The sequence below is a fragment of the Protopterus annectens genome, chromosome 2.part1 (genome assembly GCF_019279795.1).
Source record: "Protopterus annectens isolate FY-2018-M chromosome 2.part1, PAN1.0, whole genome shotgun sequence".
Lineage (NCBI taxonomy): Eukaryota > Metazoa > Chordata > Ceratodontiformes > Protopteridae > Protopterus > Protopterus annectens.
The window spans coordinates 1,359,189,321-1,359,206,698 of record NC_056729.1 but is presented as its reverse complement, the minus strand read 5'-3'; positions in this window follow the sequence as shown (position 1 = coordinate 1,359,206,698).

The window sequence follows — 17,378 nt, the reverse complement described above, 5'->3', positions numbered from 1 at the left end:
ATACTCAACTTTGTTATTGTTTGTAATCAACTTTGTTATTTTTAACAGCTGTGTAAATCCCTCAACTATGTTAGTACTATACTTCTGCATACAATCAATGTACTATTATGCAAATTCTCTGGAGCTTTTCTCCTTGGGTCTCCACTGAAAATGGGCCAAAAACCCAGTTGGACTAACCAGTAACAACTGACAACAAATAAATAAATAAATAAACAAACAAGCAAATAAATGTGGTAGCCATGTACCTGCAGTATCGAATAGTTACCCCAAAGCCTTCAATACCAAACAATCTAGTGCTACTGCAATGTGTAAATGAAATGGAATTTGGTGAGAGAAGTAAAGATTAGGTAAAATGTCATTTGCATGAATGCAATGAAATGGTATCATGGTAACAAAATTATTCTCCATGATATACTGCAGCCTCAAATGTACCAAAGGCTCAGTACTCACAACTCTGTTACTGAAAGTGACATGCCAATTCATACTGGTAATACAAGATCAATATATACATGATTCTACATTAATTTGATGTATTATGAACATAAATTCACTGAGGACTACTTTACAAACAAGCTTCAGTAGTCTAAATCACTGTTCAAACAGACTAAACCTTTTGCTAATGAAAAAAAATCTGGAATTGGGTTAAAGCAGTGATCTGTAATCCCTGTGAAACATGGTTTGGTTCTCTCAGCCCTCATTTGCCTACTGTGTAAACTTGATTGAGCCACTTAACTAGACATTTCTCCCTGGGTCACCCTGAAAAGGTACTGTATGTTTAGTGGGCATACCTGATTAACAAATACATATTATTAATGTCATTCCAGATTGTAACATTTTCAAACCGCATCGAAAGAACACCAGTACATAATGGGAATAGCATAAACAGAACAACCTAATTTACATCCTGTAAAGAAAAAAAGCTTAAAAAAGCCAAAAAGTTCACAGCCACACTGAGCCACTCCACAATGTAAGATCAGTGATGTATTTCATCAGAAAATTAAGCGACAGACCCAGTTGCTGTATATAAAAAAACACGACTAGTTTTTCTTAAATATGAACTTCCCAATGTTAAACCAATAAAATGAACAAGCACTTTTGTCCTTCTCAGTATTAGCACTTCTTCACCGCTCATTCATCAGTACTTCATTGTCACTTTAAATAACTAATAAAAACCATCCTCCTTAGATTTAATAGCTTAATTAAGTACAAAAAGTAATGCGTCCTACCACTAGTTCAGTGCCAGCTCTTTTTATCTTTTAACCAGTGTTGTTTATTAATAAATCGTGGCAGTGAATAATTAACAATAAAAAATAAATAAACTATTAAATAGGGTAAAGAAGGGTCATGACAAGAAAAACAAGTTAAAATCCTATATCAGAAAATTGTTTATAGATATGCATAAACAATCACTCCAGTCACAACCTTAAAAATTGAAAGTTAAAGTATCACTGTATGTGGTGTGTGTGTGTGTGTGTGTGTGTGTGTGTGTGTGTGTGTGTGTGTGTGTGTGTGTGTGTGTGTGTGTGTGTGTGTGTATGTATATAATATATATAACGCCAGAAGTCTAAACCTCAAGATACATGCACTCAAAACTTTCCTTAGCATGGAGAACATCGATATCTGTGCAGTAACAGAAACCTGGTTCAAGGCTCCCGAGAGCACTCCAGCACTACCAGGTTATACCTCATACCATGCTTTTCGGCACCAAAACTTGGACCGAACCACAAAAGGAGGGGGAGTATCAATATTCATCAAAGATACCCACACCTCTAGGTTGGTGGCACAGCACGAAGCATCAGAGACTATCCATGTGCAACTAACAGTGGGTAAAACTGCCTTCCAGTTTATAGCCTGCTACAGACCACCCTCCCAAACCCAGGAACCCCACTTGGCCTTCCTGAGAACACTGGAAAATATTAAGATCTCTCCAAACACCATTATATTGGGCAACTTCAACTACCCAAACATAAACTGGGAGCATTACTCTAGCTCCAACCCCTTAGCCCAAAGGTTCCTAGAATTTATAAACTCACATGCTATGGAACAACTTGTTACCACTTCTACAAGAGGGGAAAACATACTGGACCTGATCATCACCAACATGGGGACTCTATGCTCCAGACCAGAAGTGTATCCCTCACTGGTAAGATCAGACCATAAACTAATCTCACTGGATATTCACATCCCGACTCCACCCCCTGCCCTGAAAACCACGGTGAAAAACTTCTCTAAAGCAAATTTCACACTCCTCAAAACCGAGGTGGAATCCTTCAAAGCCCCCGGGCCTGTGGAAAATACGGCCCAGACCGCAGAATCCTTTATAAACACATTCTATGAACACCTTCAGGAATGCATGGATCATGCAATCCCAAATAAAACCAAGACCCAATCCTCCAAAGGCAGACGTCCTGTCTGGTGGACCCCAAGCCATAAACAAACTATACAATAGAAGGAGGAAGCTACTACATGATAGAGCAAAGTCCCAAAAAGGGAAGGCATCTCTGATCAGTATTAGCAAAAAACTACGGGCACTCATAAAATCGTCTAAGGCCAGCTTCAAGAGAAAAATTGCACAGGACACTAAGGATAATCACAAGGCTTTCTTTAGTTATGTTAGGAACCTGGTTGGGAATTCCCAGATATGCTCAGAATTAGTCCACAATGACAAAAAATACACCGAACCCACAGACATTGCCAACATCCTAGCTGACATGTTCAGTGCAAACTCCCCCCCACCATCCCCACCAAAAGGGCAAATATCTATCCCAGTAGAGTGCTGCCCCCCTGATATCTCAGATGCTCAGGTAAGAGCTGCCCTCTCCAAAGCAAAAAATACAGCATCAATGGGACCAGACGGTGTCCAAGGCTGCATCCTACATGAACTCCAAGAAGAGCTAAACCCAAACATAAAACTACTGTTCAGTCTCAGCCTTACTACAGGATATGTACCCAAAGAGTGGCGTACAGCAACAGTGGTCCCTCTTCACAAAGGTGGTGCCTCAACGGATCCTGGAAACTATCGCCCCATAAGCCTGACTAGCTTGGTCTGCAAAGCTATGGAAAGGATCATCATGGACCTCATAAATAATGATATTGGGGACCTACAGACACTGGATCCTACCCAGTTTGGCTTTGTTAAGGGCAGATCCTGCCTCTTAAACCTGGTTGAATTCTTTGAAACAGTTACCAAGGCCATTGACGAGGGGAAGGTGATCCACACAGCCTACCTGGACCTCGCAAAAGCCTTTGATACAATACCCCACTCGGGCATTATAGATAAGCTCACCAGCTTAAATATAAACCCCTATGTCACTAGTTGCAAACTGGCTCAAGGACAGAACCCACATGGTTAGAAATGCTGGAGCCATGTCAGACTCCAAACCAGTTACAAGTGGCATCCCACAAGGCTCAGTCCTGGGACTTCTCTTGTTCGGTATATATTTCTCGGAGGTATAGGCCAACATGGAAGGACTGTGGCTGACCAAATTCACAGATGACTGCAAACTGGGTGCCATAATCGACTCTCCAGCTGACACAAGCATCCTCCAAAAGGGCCTCATAGAAACAGACAACTGGTGCCAGGGCCATGGCCTCAAGCTAAATGCCAAAAAGTGTATAGTCATCCCCTTTGGCAAAAACAAAGTGCCCACAAATTACCACATAGGTGGTAATCCATTAAGTACAGAAGAAGTAATTAGGGACCTGGGGACCCAAGTTGATAGCAATCTCTCATTTGACAACCACGTGGCCAAAGTGGTTAGAAAAACATTTTATATAGCCCACCTAATCATGAAGGGATTCACATCTAGATCAGGGGAGGTCATCATGCCTCTTTACTCATCCCTCATCAGGCCCATAATTGAGTACAATGCCCCTTTTGGGATGTACCTTACCAGACACCTGCAGCAACTGGAAAGACCCCAAAAGTACTTCACCAAGAGGATCAAAGGGCTCAAACAGATGCCATATGCTGCCCAGTTAAAGAAACTCCAGCTCTACTCAGTGGTATACCGCCTGTTCAGAGGCGATCTGTGCCTGACGTATAAAGCCATGTCTAACCCGGAATTAATGCACCTCAGAAAATCCAAATCCCATCGAGCTACGTGCTCGAGAGACTTGAACCTCAGCACTGAAATAAATAGGACATGCTGGAGGGACAGATTCATAACCCAGAGGCTCCCTTCACTCTGGAATAAAATCCCAGTCCAGGTTAGGCAGAGTCCCTCATTGACTCTCTTCAAGAGGAATCTTGATGAGTGGATGGGAGATCGTAGGTTTACCCCGGGTATCACTTCTGTGTAACTGTTAGACAGAGGCACAGTATACTAACCTCGAAAAAGGGCATAGCAAAATAAATTTAAAATGGGTGGCGAAAGCCAAACACATTCTGGCTAGGCTTATAAATGCCCTAGGGCAGATAGCCTAGTATGAACCTATGAACCTATGAACCTATCAGTTAGGTTGGAGGTGCAGCAGATCAGGTAGAATTGTCAGCATATTGTACAATTTTAGTATTGGGCATGGCTTTGTGAAAGTTGTCAATAAAGATATTGAATAGGACTGGGCCAAGTATGGATCCTTGGGGTACTCCAGTGGGAGTACGGAAGAAGGTAGAGGTGTCCTGGCCCCATTTTACAGCCTGAGACCTGTCAGAGGGATAGCTAGAGAACCAGGAGAGTGCTTTTTAAGAGAGACTGAGGTGATACAGATGATTTAGTAGGTGGGTGTGGGAGATAGTATCAAAAGCTTTAGACAAGTCCAGTAGAACTGAGGATACTATTTTACCGGAGTCATGAGCAGAATTGACAGTATGTAAGAAGTAGAGAAGGGCAGTGTTGGTACTATGTCCTGGGCAGAAGTCGTGTTGGGTGGGAGACAGTAGCTGGTGGTTGGTAAGGAATGGCAAGAGCTGGAGGTGGATGCATTTTTCAAGGAGTTTGGAGACTGGGTTAGGATGGCTATGGGGTGGAAATTAGAGATGTTACAGTCTTTGCCACCCTTGTGAAGTGGAAGAATATATGCAGCGTGCCAAAGTTTGGGTACATAGGATTCAAGTAAGGATCTGTTGATCAGGATGCTGATGGGCAGGGCAATACCATCAGCGGCTGTTTTTAAGAAGGAGGTAGGAATGTTGTCAGGGGCATTGGAACAAGGCTTCAGTTTAGTGAGTAGTTTCTTAATGAGGTGGGTGGAGACGGGTTTGAGTTCGAAAGTAGGGGAGGGAGAGGAGGGAGGGGATGTTTGGGTGGGGTGAGGTTGAGGGTTATTGTTGGTAAAGGTCTTGGTTAGTTCAGCAATTGAAGTAGTGAAGGTGTTAAATAATGATGCAATTTCGAGGTCAGATTTGCTGGTGTCAGGGCAGGGGTTGTTTTTAGTGCCTGGCCTATGGAGGGAATAGATTGAGTTCCAAAATTGTTTTGGGTTTTTTGCATGGTTTAATTGTATTTTGATGTAGTAAGACTTTTTATCTTTGATAACTTGTTTCTTGGCAAGGTTTCTTAGCTGTTTGTATTTAAGTAAGATTTCTGGCTGTTTATATTGGAGGTATGTTTTCCAGGTTTTATCTCTTTATAGCATAATATTTTTGGTGTCTTTAGTGAGTCATGGGGCAGTCTTAGTTTTTACTCTTTTCCTTCTTACAGGAGCTAGGGAGTTAAGGACATTTAAGAATGTTGTGTTGAAAAAATCGACGGCTGCGTCTAATGGAAGATTTTTCAGGGCGTTCCAGTTAGTATATTTAAATGAATCAGAGAAGGTAGTAGGATTGAAGTTAGAGAGGTTACGAGTGTGGATGAATTGGTGGGTCTGTGGGGAAGAGGGAGAAGCTCGATGGATAAAGGTGGGGAGGTGGTCTCCTAGTGGGTCTGGAATGACACCAGATTGTAAGACTTTGTTAGGATGAGATTCCAAGATCCAGTCTAGTATGGAACCTGGGGGGTTCGTTTTGTTAGGCTTGGTGATGGAGTTGGTAAGTTGAGTATAGTTAAATAGATTAATGCTAAATTAAATACATGTATTAAAGTGATTTTGTGTTTTTATCATCTTTCAGTGGCTATGATATAAACATTTTTTTAAAGATACTGCACTCCATATGTCCGTGGTGTCAAACTTGGGTGTTTGTCGCTTACTTGTTTTTTACCAAGCTTGCTCTAACTGTTCCTGTGTGTTTTGAGCTTTTCCCTTTTTACTACTGTCCTATATTCCCATTTCCATCTTTTCATCTACTCAAGGATATCTTAAAATGTACATTGAACCCTTTAAGGCTGATAGCTCCATTTATTGTTTTGTAGTGTTTGTCAACTCATAAACAAACTTAGCCATGTCACAGCATGTACACCTACAACATTCACTGTTTTTGTTTGTACACTCAAACAAGCTTAGCCATGTCACAGCATGTACACCCACAGCATTCACTGGTTCTGTTTGTACAGTCATAAACAAGCTTAGCTATGTCACAGCATGTACACCTACAACATTCACTGTTTTTGTTTGTACACTCAAACAAGCTTAGCCATGTCACAGCATGTACACCCACAGCACTCACTGGTTCTGTTTGTACAGTCATAAACAAGCTTAGCTATGTCACAGCATGTACACACACAACATTCACCACTTCTGTTCGCCCACTCGTAAACAAACTTAGCCATGTCACAGCATGTACATATGCAACATTCACCACTTCTGTTTGTCCACTCATAAACAAGCTTAGCCATGTCACAGCATGTACACCTACAACATTCACTGTTTTTGTTTGTACACTCAAACAAGCTTAGCCATGTCACAGCATGTACACCCACAGCATTCACTGGTTCTGTTTGTACAGTCATAAACAAGCTTAGCTATGTCACAGCATGTACACACACAACATTCACCACTTCTGTTCGCCCACTCGTAAACAAACTTAGCCATGTCACAGCATGTACATATGCAACATTCACCACTTCTGTTTGTCCACTCATAAACAAGCTTAGCCATGTCACAGCATGTACACCCACAGCATTCACTGGTTCTGTTTGTACAGTCATAAACAAGCTTAGCTATGTCACAGCATGTACACACACAACATTCACCACTTCTGTTCGCCCACTCGTAAACAAACTTAGCCATGTCACAGCATGTACATATGCAACATTCACCACTTCTGTTTGTCCACTCATAAACAAGCTTAGCCATGTCACAGCATGTACACCCACAGCATTCACTGGTTCTGTTTGTACAGTCATAAACAAGCTTAGCTATGTCACAGCATTTGTACACACACAACATTCACCACTTCTGTTCGCCCACTCGTAAACAAACTTAGCCATGTCACAGCATGTACATATGCAACATTCACCACTTCTGTTTGTCCACTCATAAACAAGCTTAGCCATGTCACAGCATGTACACCCACAACATTCACCAGCTCTGTTCATCACATTATACAGCTGCCAGTGGGGGCTAGTTCTCCCTCAACACATACCCTGCCCTGGCCATTACTGGAATTTTTAATTAGCTGTTGTTTCAGCTTGGCATTTTCACTTTGTTTATCGTTAAAGAGCTTAGAGCTGCATCATGCTGAAAAGGTAAACAGTGGCTGGATCAATGCAGTTGGGGTGAGCACCTTTCTGAATTCCAGGGAATAAAATCCAGCTTACCTTTAATAGGCTGTATTCAGGTTATTTTTTAAAACTATCAAGAAACCAGTTCTGAATCATACTGTTCTAGTTTGCTGCACTTGACAGAAAATAAACTTACAAATATCTCTGAGAGATAGGAAAAAAGTGAGACTGAAGCAATTAATTGTTATGCAAAGGTCTTTTATGTAATGGAGAAGACTTTTTTCAGATTTACAGTAGGATGAAATTGAAAATTTGAGATCATCAAGAAAAAGGCAAATTTTGCAATACCTTTATTTGTAAGTACACCTAAATGAATAATTACATTTTATTTTATCCTTACTCACAAAAATATTTCTAGGACAAATTCTAGAAACTCATATGGAAGTTTTGTATTTTAAGAAAAGAAAAAGAAAAAAACACAAGAAAAAGAATCTTGCATTAGATTAGCATGCATGTCCATTCAATTTTACTCTTTCTTATTGCTATTGCATAACTTCATACTACTAGTTATGGGAGTGCAAAGCAAAACATCCCTTCGGATGGAATGTAGTTTTCAAAGGAACATGCTAATGATGTGTGCACTTTAATTTGAGAGTGGCACATTCCCCAGGATTCTGCAAGCCCTGGATAGTGTGCAGGACTAGCGCAAGAACTCCAGCAGGCAATATGTCTGCCATACGATCCAGGAATAAGCTGCAGGGACATGCATGAGTCCTGCACGGACTCAGCTCCTGTATGCAAATTACCCCATTTGCAGGTGAAATCCATGCAAATGAGGTGAATTTGCGATCGAGGAAGCTGGAAGTCGGCCGTGCAGGACTAGTGTAATCTGCAGAAATGTACTAGGTTAGTAACCGAGTACATTTCTGCAAACTACAAAACGGAGCCATGACAGCTCCAAATAAAGGGTGAATATTATGTAGAAAGTATGCCAATGGCCAAATATATGGCCATTGGCTTGGAAAACATTTGCAAAAATAAAAAAACAAACTTCTATTTTTATTTTTTTCAGCCGATCTTGGCTTTTTAAGCACAGGGCAGTGGCGTGCAAACGGGATCGGGCAAAAAATAAAATAAAAACCCTAAAATAAGCATTCTAACCAAAATCACTATTTTGCCATTATACTCAATGGTAGGCAGAAGACAACATGATCAGTGAATAGTGGTTGCTAAGGGGGAGGCTCAGTATGGGACCTGTAACTATGCATCAGCAGACAATCCTATGCAAATGAGGGGAATGATACTGAATCCCAGATTTCCCCTGCATGCTAGTCTGCACCCAACAGTGTAAGAGCAGAAATAGCTTGGTGCAAACCTAGGAGTTAGCTGACATCATAGGGGTGTGTGTCAGGCATACTGTAAACGGATTGGAACCCTGTGGCTCAGGTAAGAGCAGGAATAGCTTGGTGCAAGCCTAGGAGTTAGCTGACATCATAGGGGGTGTGTGTCAGGCATACTGTAAGCGGATTGGAGCCCTGTGGCTCAGGTTTGGCCTTAGCTTAGCAGAGCTAAGCAAGGGGGGGGGGGGTCTGAGGCTGCCTAGCACTCTATATTGCCTAAGTGAGTGTGCGCACAGTGCACCGGGATTTAAAGGGAAAAAAAAAGTAAACCAGGAAATAGCAGCTCTGTGCACATTTGAGCACTGTGTTTGTGCGGTTTACCCCTGGGCTTAAACAGGAAGGCAATGGAAAGAGAAAACAGCAGTAGGAAGGTAATCTAGGAGTAGGAGAACTAGCATAGCTGGCAGGTGAAATGTATTAGAATCAGCCAATTACACAGGCAGCAGACCAGCCCAGCCCAGAACACTACCATAAAGAATGCAAACACCTTTCCCTCTGTTTTTTCCCACATACTCTACACCACCAGTGCAGACAAGCAGGGGAATTTTAACAAACAAAAACAACAAAATGATAGGGGCTGCAATAGCTATCATACATCAACATGTGGAAGAGGCTGAGGGTGGTGAGGATGAGAATGCTGTTGACCAACCCACAGTGAGGAGACAGAGAATAGTGTACAGACCCAGGGTAACCAACCAGGGGTTACATGAGCTGGAGATAGTGGAGCGCTATCGAATGGACAGGGACCTCCTACAGCAAATTGTTGAGCTGTGCTGGCCATGCCTCACACACAAAATTAACAGAGGGGAACCCATCCCAGTAGATATCAAGGAATGTGTAGGCCTAAGAATACTAGCCACAGATACCTTCCAAAGGCCAACTGGAGATATCATGGGGGTCTCATAGGCATCAGCATCCAGGATACTCCACCAGTTCCTGGATGCCATGTCAGCACATGCCAGTGAGCACGTATATTTCCCCAACACCCGTGAGGCATTGGCCAGCAATATGCATCTCTCCCACCAAATAGCAGAATACCCTGAGGTAGTGGGTGCTATAGACTGCATGCACATATGCATCAAAGCACCACCCAGTGAGCATGGTACTGTCTACATTAACCACAAGGGCTTCCCCTCCATCAACTGCCAGGTCATGTGCGATGCCCAGGGCATAATAATGAATGTATGTGCTGGCTGCTTTGGAAGCTATCACGATTCCCACATCTGGCATCTGATGCAGCTGTACGCAGCTGTATCAGAGATTTGCTAGTGGGGACATCCCTTACAGTCACCTAGTGGGGGATGCTAGTTATGCACTGGAGCCATGGCTGATGACACCCATCAGAAATGCACACACACCCGAACAAGAACTCCATAATGAGGCACACGCACAGACCAGACTTGTAATAGAGTGTGTGTTTGGGATGCTCATGTCACAGTTCTGGTTCTGGACATATCCAGTGGAGCCTTGCAGTACTCCCCTACTACATGTACTCAAATTGTCATCATATGTGCCATGCTACACAATATGATCCTGTGGAAACAGCTGCAGCAGGGAAAGCATGGGGCAGGGCCAAACAGCCCCCCAACATTCCCAAGGCCTGCACAGGCACAAAGTGACCCAGAGGAGGAACAACCTGAGCCTGCCCCAGTAGGCAGAAGGAGGCATGCCCAGTATGCCCTGGCCTTGGCAAAGAGGCAACGCATAGCACATGCACTGACACAAGAGGGACCCAGGGAATGACATCACTCTCTGACTTGCACATACAGTAAAGGGATGCCAAACATGACACTACCTGTGCTCAACCATGTATAGGGAGTGTACTATGTGCATCCGACATAGGCAGCCCTCCAGCACCATCCCCAATACTGGCACACCCACAAGTTAAGTCACTCTCCTTACCAATTTCTGAATGGAATAGTATGTGTTGTTACTTGTATCTATGGCATGGATGTGAGTATGCAAGGGGATTGGGGGGCTGAATGGGATGCCAGAAAATAGTAGACACCTATAGTGACACCATGAGATCTGTAACAAATACTGGTGTCACCATAGTAGCCAGTATTACACATGGCAACAAAACCCACTGCAGGAAATGTGCTGGGATACATGTGTGTCCATATGACTCACACATGCCAGTCAGCGAGGTTCACATACCCAACAACAATCTCAGCCAGCAGGACAGGTGTAGACAAACACAGACAAAGGCTGTACTAATGCCTCTGAATGGTGGCTATGGGTAACCTCCCCCACCAGGCCTTCGCAGACAGACTACAGCAGGTCAGGCAGTGGTATGTTAGTTATGAAGGGTAGGAAGTCAGAAAATGATATGTAGGTCAATCAAACCTAAGAGCTGTAGTACACTGATATGCCTCTAGTCAGCATGATAGGTTAGAATACAGGATGTAATGGAGTACCTGACATACCAGTACAGTCATAGCAAATGTGTACAAGTGTCAGGTGTGCCCCACCAATCCTATGTAAAAATGTAGAAACAGTCAGGGTGCCCCCCCCCAATCCTGTGTAGAGTAGAAACAGTCAGGTGTGCCCCCCCAATCCTGTGTAGAAATGTAGAAACAGTCAGGTGTGCCCCCCCAATCCTGTGTAGAAATGTAGAAACAGTCAGGTGTGCCCCCCAATCCTGTGTAGAAATGTAGAAACAGTCAGGTGTGCCCCCAATCCTATGTAGAAATGTAGTAACAGTCAGGTGTGCCCCCCCATTCCTATTTAGACATGTAGTAACAGTCTGGTGTGTGTCCCCCAATCCAATGTACACCCGTTGTAACAGTCAGGTGTGCCCCCCAAATCCTATGTAGAAATGTAGTAACAGTTAGGTGTGTCCCCCATTCCTATTTAGACATGTAGTAACAGTCTGGTGTGTCCCCCCCAATCCAATGTACACACGTAACAGATGTGCCTCCCCCCCAAATCCTATGTAGAAATGTAGTAATAGTCAGGTGTGCCCCCCTCCAATCCAATGTAGACATGTAGTAACATGTATGTGTAGGTATAATACCAGTGGAGCACAGATGACCTGAAGTGGCCAAGGTAGCAGGATAGATTGTAGCATTTGTACAATATGCAGGTATGCGTGAGTTAGGTTGGTGTGTGTTTCATATTGTGTGAGAGTGGTCAGTATATATGCATGTTGAGGTTTGACCTGGTGGCCATTGTCCACTACCGCTGGTGGCAGGGCCAAGTCCTCACAACTGCAGTGCCAAAGACAATTCCCCCCAGTATAACACATGCTAGCAGTAAGCCATTGTAAATGTATGGTGGTAATATGTGTTACCATCTGAAAGATGGACATGGCATGACTGTTGGGCTAGATATACAAGCAGTACATAGGGAATAGTACCCCAAACGTACAGTATATAATGTGTAACCATGAAATGGACACATCCTTTGAATTGTACATACAGGTATGCATCACATTATCTGGGCTTGTAGTATGGAATATCAATGTCGTCTGGCCAAACACTTGCAGATAACAAAGGTGACAGGACTGATGTATTGGGAAATGGCTGATGTCCCTGCACAAGCCAACATAACTGGAATGCCCCATGCATATCTGTGAGTCAGATGCAAATAGTGTCCACAGCACACATGCACCCAGCTCACCCAAACACTACCCATGGATACCTCTCTGGTTGTTTCCCTGCTGTTGGGAAAGGGCTTCAATATGACCCCACCTGTGTATGGCAATAGCAAAAGAATGCAGCATGCAGTGCAGGTGTGTCCCTAGCTGTAAGTAGCACCCTGCCAGCCTCCACACCACCTGATCAATACTGATAGAAAGTATTGGCATGAACACCTAGCACACTTACCCTGTCACCCCAGGGGAATATACTGTATGGCAGTCTGGGACTGTAGGACTGACAGAATGCAATGGCCTGCTACAGCTGGCCAGCATCACCACCAAATGGCCTGCAGGCCTCTGCAAAAGGCCCATGTCTCACCTGTGCTGCCAATGTATGTTATGTCATGGACACCCAAATAACAACATAACACACTCCACATAAGCCATATGCAAGGCCATGGGGACAAACCACAGTAATGTGTCCACCATGTCCCACTGCATGAACTGTGGGCCAACACCAAAACACAGCTGTGATGAGGTGATGACTATAGGGAAAGTATCAGAGATTGTATGCATAATGTATGGAAGAGGATAGAATAATAGAGGTGGGTGGGAGCATGGGCAGCATGGAATGTGCAAGGTCTAACACACAGCCATGTGCACATACTATCCCTGGCTGCAAACACAAACATGGGTGGCTACAAATCTGCCCGTACACCACAATAGGGGTAATGTCCTGACTTATGACCCCTGCCTCTGGGTAACCTGTGTGAATCTGTACAGATGTGAGTTATTGCCACAGCAAGATAAGGCCATACTGTCATGTCGATGGATGTACAAGTATGGGATCCTCTGCCAGCACTGTACCAAGGTGCTGAACTGGATACACAGACCCAGCAGCAAGTGTCTGCATCTCCCCCTGCAGAATAGCATAACTTTCCATGAATATGTAGGCATTTGACCACAATACTGGACACAGCTGCATTCACCCAGTGTTCCCAGGATATCACTGTGAGCAAAAATGTCCACCTGACAGTACTTGAGGACATAAAACATCACACTGTCTGAATAGCTCTGCTAACACCAGTACCATGTAGCAGCAGCAGCACAGACACAATCACCTACAGTACACACTATCCCTTGTACAGTGTGACCCCATATTGCCAACTGATCTACAGATATCCCGCAGGGACAGTTTGCTACCTGTAGGTGTAGAACACAAAGGTCTGCACTGGAGTACAAACTACCTGGAATGGATCCACACATTCAGTACAGAAGGGCATACTGGGCATGCTCACACACTTAAACAAATGAAGCCCTTTCTGTCGACAACAGTGGACCATACATATCTGACAGTTGCAGATGTTAGTGCATACACTCTTCAGTATGCACCAGTCATGCTTTGCACACACATTAGATAGGAATACACACATATATCCAGGGACAACACACTATAATATGCCAAAAGAACACATACATAGATGTGTGGAAGAGAGTGACAGTGACAAAGATCCTTCCATCATGAGGCCTGTTTCACCCAGCATACAGCCAAATGGCTACAACCACATGATGTGTAAATGTCACTCACTGTAGAAATTAGCCAGTGGTATCCCTCAGCATTACAGACTCTGTGGTGCAAGTGCTAGCTGTGCAACATGTCTGTACAAGTCAGTAGTCATCTGGCAGTTGTATACACGTACCTGCAGAATATAAACATGCATGCGCCTGAGTGTGATGTGTCTACCTCTAGATGAATGGGTTATGGCCCATGTACACACACTGCCCTCCCCATAGCCCTAATATGACAAGCCTGCTGATATCATTCATTTTGAAATACACCTTTGGGAAAAGACTAGCCCAGTAATCTCTGTGGTGCATCATATAATGGTGTAATACTGTAGTGTGCTAAACTAGTCAGGTAAGAGTTCAACTTCCAGACATGGCAACTGTGTTTGTGTGTGTGTGTCTCTGTCTATGTAGAGATAAGTGATTTTTAGGCTAGTCACACTCACTACAATTCAAATGCCCTACTTTGGCAGGGCTGCTGATGTCATTCACTTTGAAATACACCTTTGGGGAAAAAGTAGCCCAGTAAACTCTGTGGCATGTCCCATAACTGTGCAATGCTATAGTGTGATAAACTAGTCAGGTAGGAGTTCTAATCCCAGACATGGCAACTGTCTGTGGAGGGAGAAATGCTTTTTAGGCTAGTCACACTCACTACAATTCAAATGCCCTACTTTGGCAAGGCTGTTGATGTCATTCACTTTGAAATACACCTTTGGGAAAGAAGTATCCCAGTAATCTCTGGTGTGTCTTATAACTGCGTAATGCTATAGTGTGCTAGACTAGTTAGTTAGGACTTCTAATCCCAGACATGGCAACTGTTTGTGTGTGTGATTCTGTCTGTATAGGGAGCAATTCTTTTTAGGCTAGCCACACTCACTACAATTCAAATGCCCTACTTTGGCAAGGCTGCTGATGTCATTCACTTTGAAATGCACCTTTGGGAAAAGAGCAGCCCAGTAATATCTGTGGTGTGTCTGATAACTGTGTAATGCTGTAGTGTGATAAACTAGTTAAGTAGGAGTTCTAATCCCAGACATGGCAACTGTTTGTGTGTGTGTGTCCCTGTCTGTGTAGGGAGCAATGCTTTTTAGGCTAGTCACACTTACTACAATTCAAATGCCATACTTTGGCAAGGCTGCTGATGTCATTCACTTTGAAATACACCTTTGGGAAAGAAGTAGCCCAGTGATCTCCATGGCACATCCTATAACTGTGTAATGCTGTAGTGTGATAAACTAGTTAGATAGGAATTCTAATTCCAGACATGGAAACTGTGTGGGTGTGTGTCTCTGTGTATGGAGCAATGCTTTTTAGGCTAGTCACACTCACTACAATTCAAATGCCTGGCTTTGGCAAAGCTGCTGATGTCATTCACTTTGAAATACACCTTTGCGAAAGGAGTATCCCAGTAGTCACCATGGTGCATCCTATAACAGCATAATACTGTAGTGTGATATAGTAGTTTTATAGGGGTTCTATTCCCAGATATGGCAAGTGTGGATTTTTGTGTGTGTGTTTGGTGCAATGCTTTTGAGGCCATTCACAGTTACTACAACCTCCATTGTCCTTCTTTGGCAAGCCTGATAAATACACCTTTGGGAAAGGAGTATCCCAGTCATCTCAGTGGTGCATCCTTTAACAGCATAATGTTGTAGTGTGATATAGTACTTTGGTAGGGGTTCTGTTCCCACACATGGAAATGTGGATGCTTTTGTATGTGCTTTTTTGTCTGTGTAGGGTGCAATGCTTTTGAGGTCATTCACAGTCACTACAACCTCCATTTCCCTACTTTGGCAAGCCTGCCGATGTCATTCCCAGTGAAATACACCTTTGGGAAAAGAGTAGCCCAGTAATCTCCCTGGTGCATCCTATAACAGCATAATGCTGTAGTGTGATATAGTACATTGGTAGGGATTCTATTCCCGCACATGGATGTTTGTGTATGTGTTTCTTTGTCTGTATAGGGTGCAATGCTTTTGAGGCCATTCACAGTCACTACAACCTCAATTGACCTTCTTTGGCAAGCCTGCTGATGTCATTCCCAGTGAAATACAACTTTGGGGAAGGAGTACTCTTGTAATCTCCATGGAATGTCCTATAACTGTGTAATGCTGCAGTGTGATAAACTAGTTAGGTAGGAGTTCTAATCCCAGACATGGCAAGTGTGTCTGTCTTTGTCATTCGTATCCTGTGTGGAGGTGGCTATGAGTATGTAACACATGGATTCATTGTGGAGTGGGTTTTGTAGATTTCTTATATGGTGGCCCTATTATATGTCACAATGTCCACCTTACAAGGATAACAGAAGTGAAATAGCCGAGAGGCTGGGGTGCCAATCCATACCCCTACATATGACATCAAGGCTTGGTGAACAAAGTTAGCAGCCCTTGTATTACCCAGGGAACACTCTCACCCATGTCTCATACACAAACACACTTCCCTAGGCAACAACTGCTATGTTGGTAGTACCCTGCATATTGCCCACAGATAGTAACCATGGTGTGATCACAGTGGACTACAGAGGGCATGGCATCCTATCCATCAGTACAATAGGCACGTACATGCAGACAGTGTGCCTTCACTATGTTCCCCACTGGAGGCCTGCAACACTTGTGGTGCCATCAAATGTGACCCACAAAGGACATACCATGCTATAAATACATGCTCTGTGTGGACAGATGCCACTGACACCAAGGAATACCTGCATCATGCTATCAATGTAGGTGCAGGGTCAACCTGCTGTCCATTACCAGTTCCCACCACATGAGGCCAGGACTGGCACATCTGATGATAACAATCTGTGTCCACAACATGGGCCAGACACCCCAGGTACATTTCCACATGTCACTGTACATGCATGTGGGACATGTGCACATCTCAGGTAGCATCCATGTCATGGACTAAAGAACATATACATGGCAAGCATTGCACAGCAATGGCCACACACAATAGTTACCCAGGTGACTGGATGGTGAATACAATACCCACCTGTGTGGGCTACTCCAGACACTACACTCCTTAGCCACACTGCAGACCATTGTCATGTGGCCTGATGCCAAGGTATACCCTTCACCTAGCCTTGTATAGCCTTCTGGCATAGTCAACCACTACACACCTGTAAAGCAATGCACACATGCATGTCAGTACTGGCACCCTGTGTCTGTGTGTGTGTGATGTATGATGCTATTGATCACATTCACACTCACTACAGCTCCCACTGGCATACTGAAGCATGCTATCTGATGTCAGACACCTTTACATACCCTTTGCCCAAATAACCTCCAGATA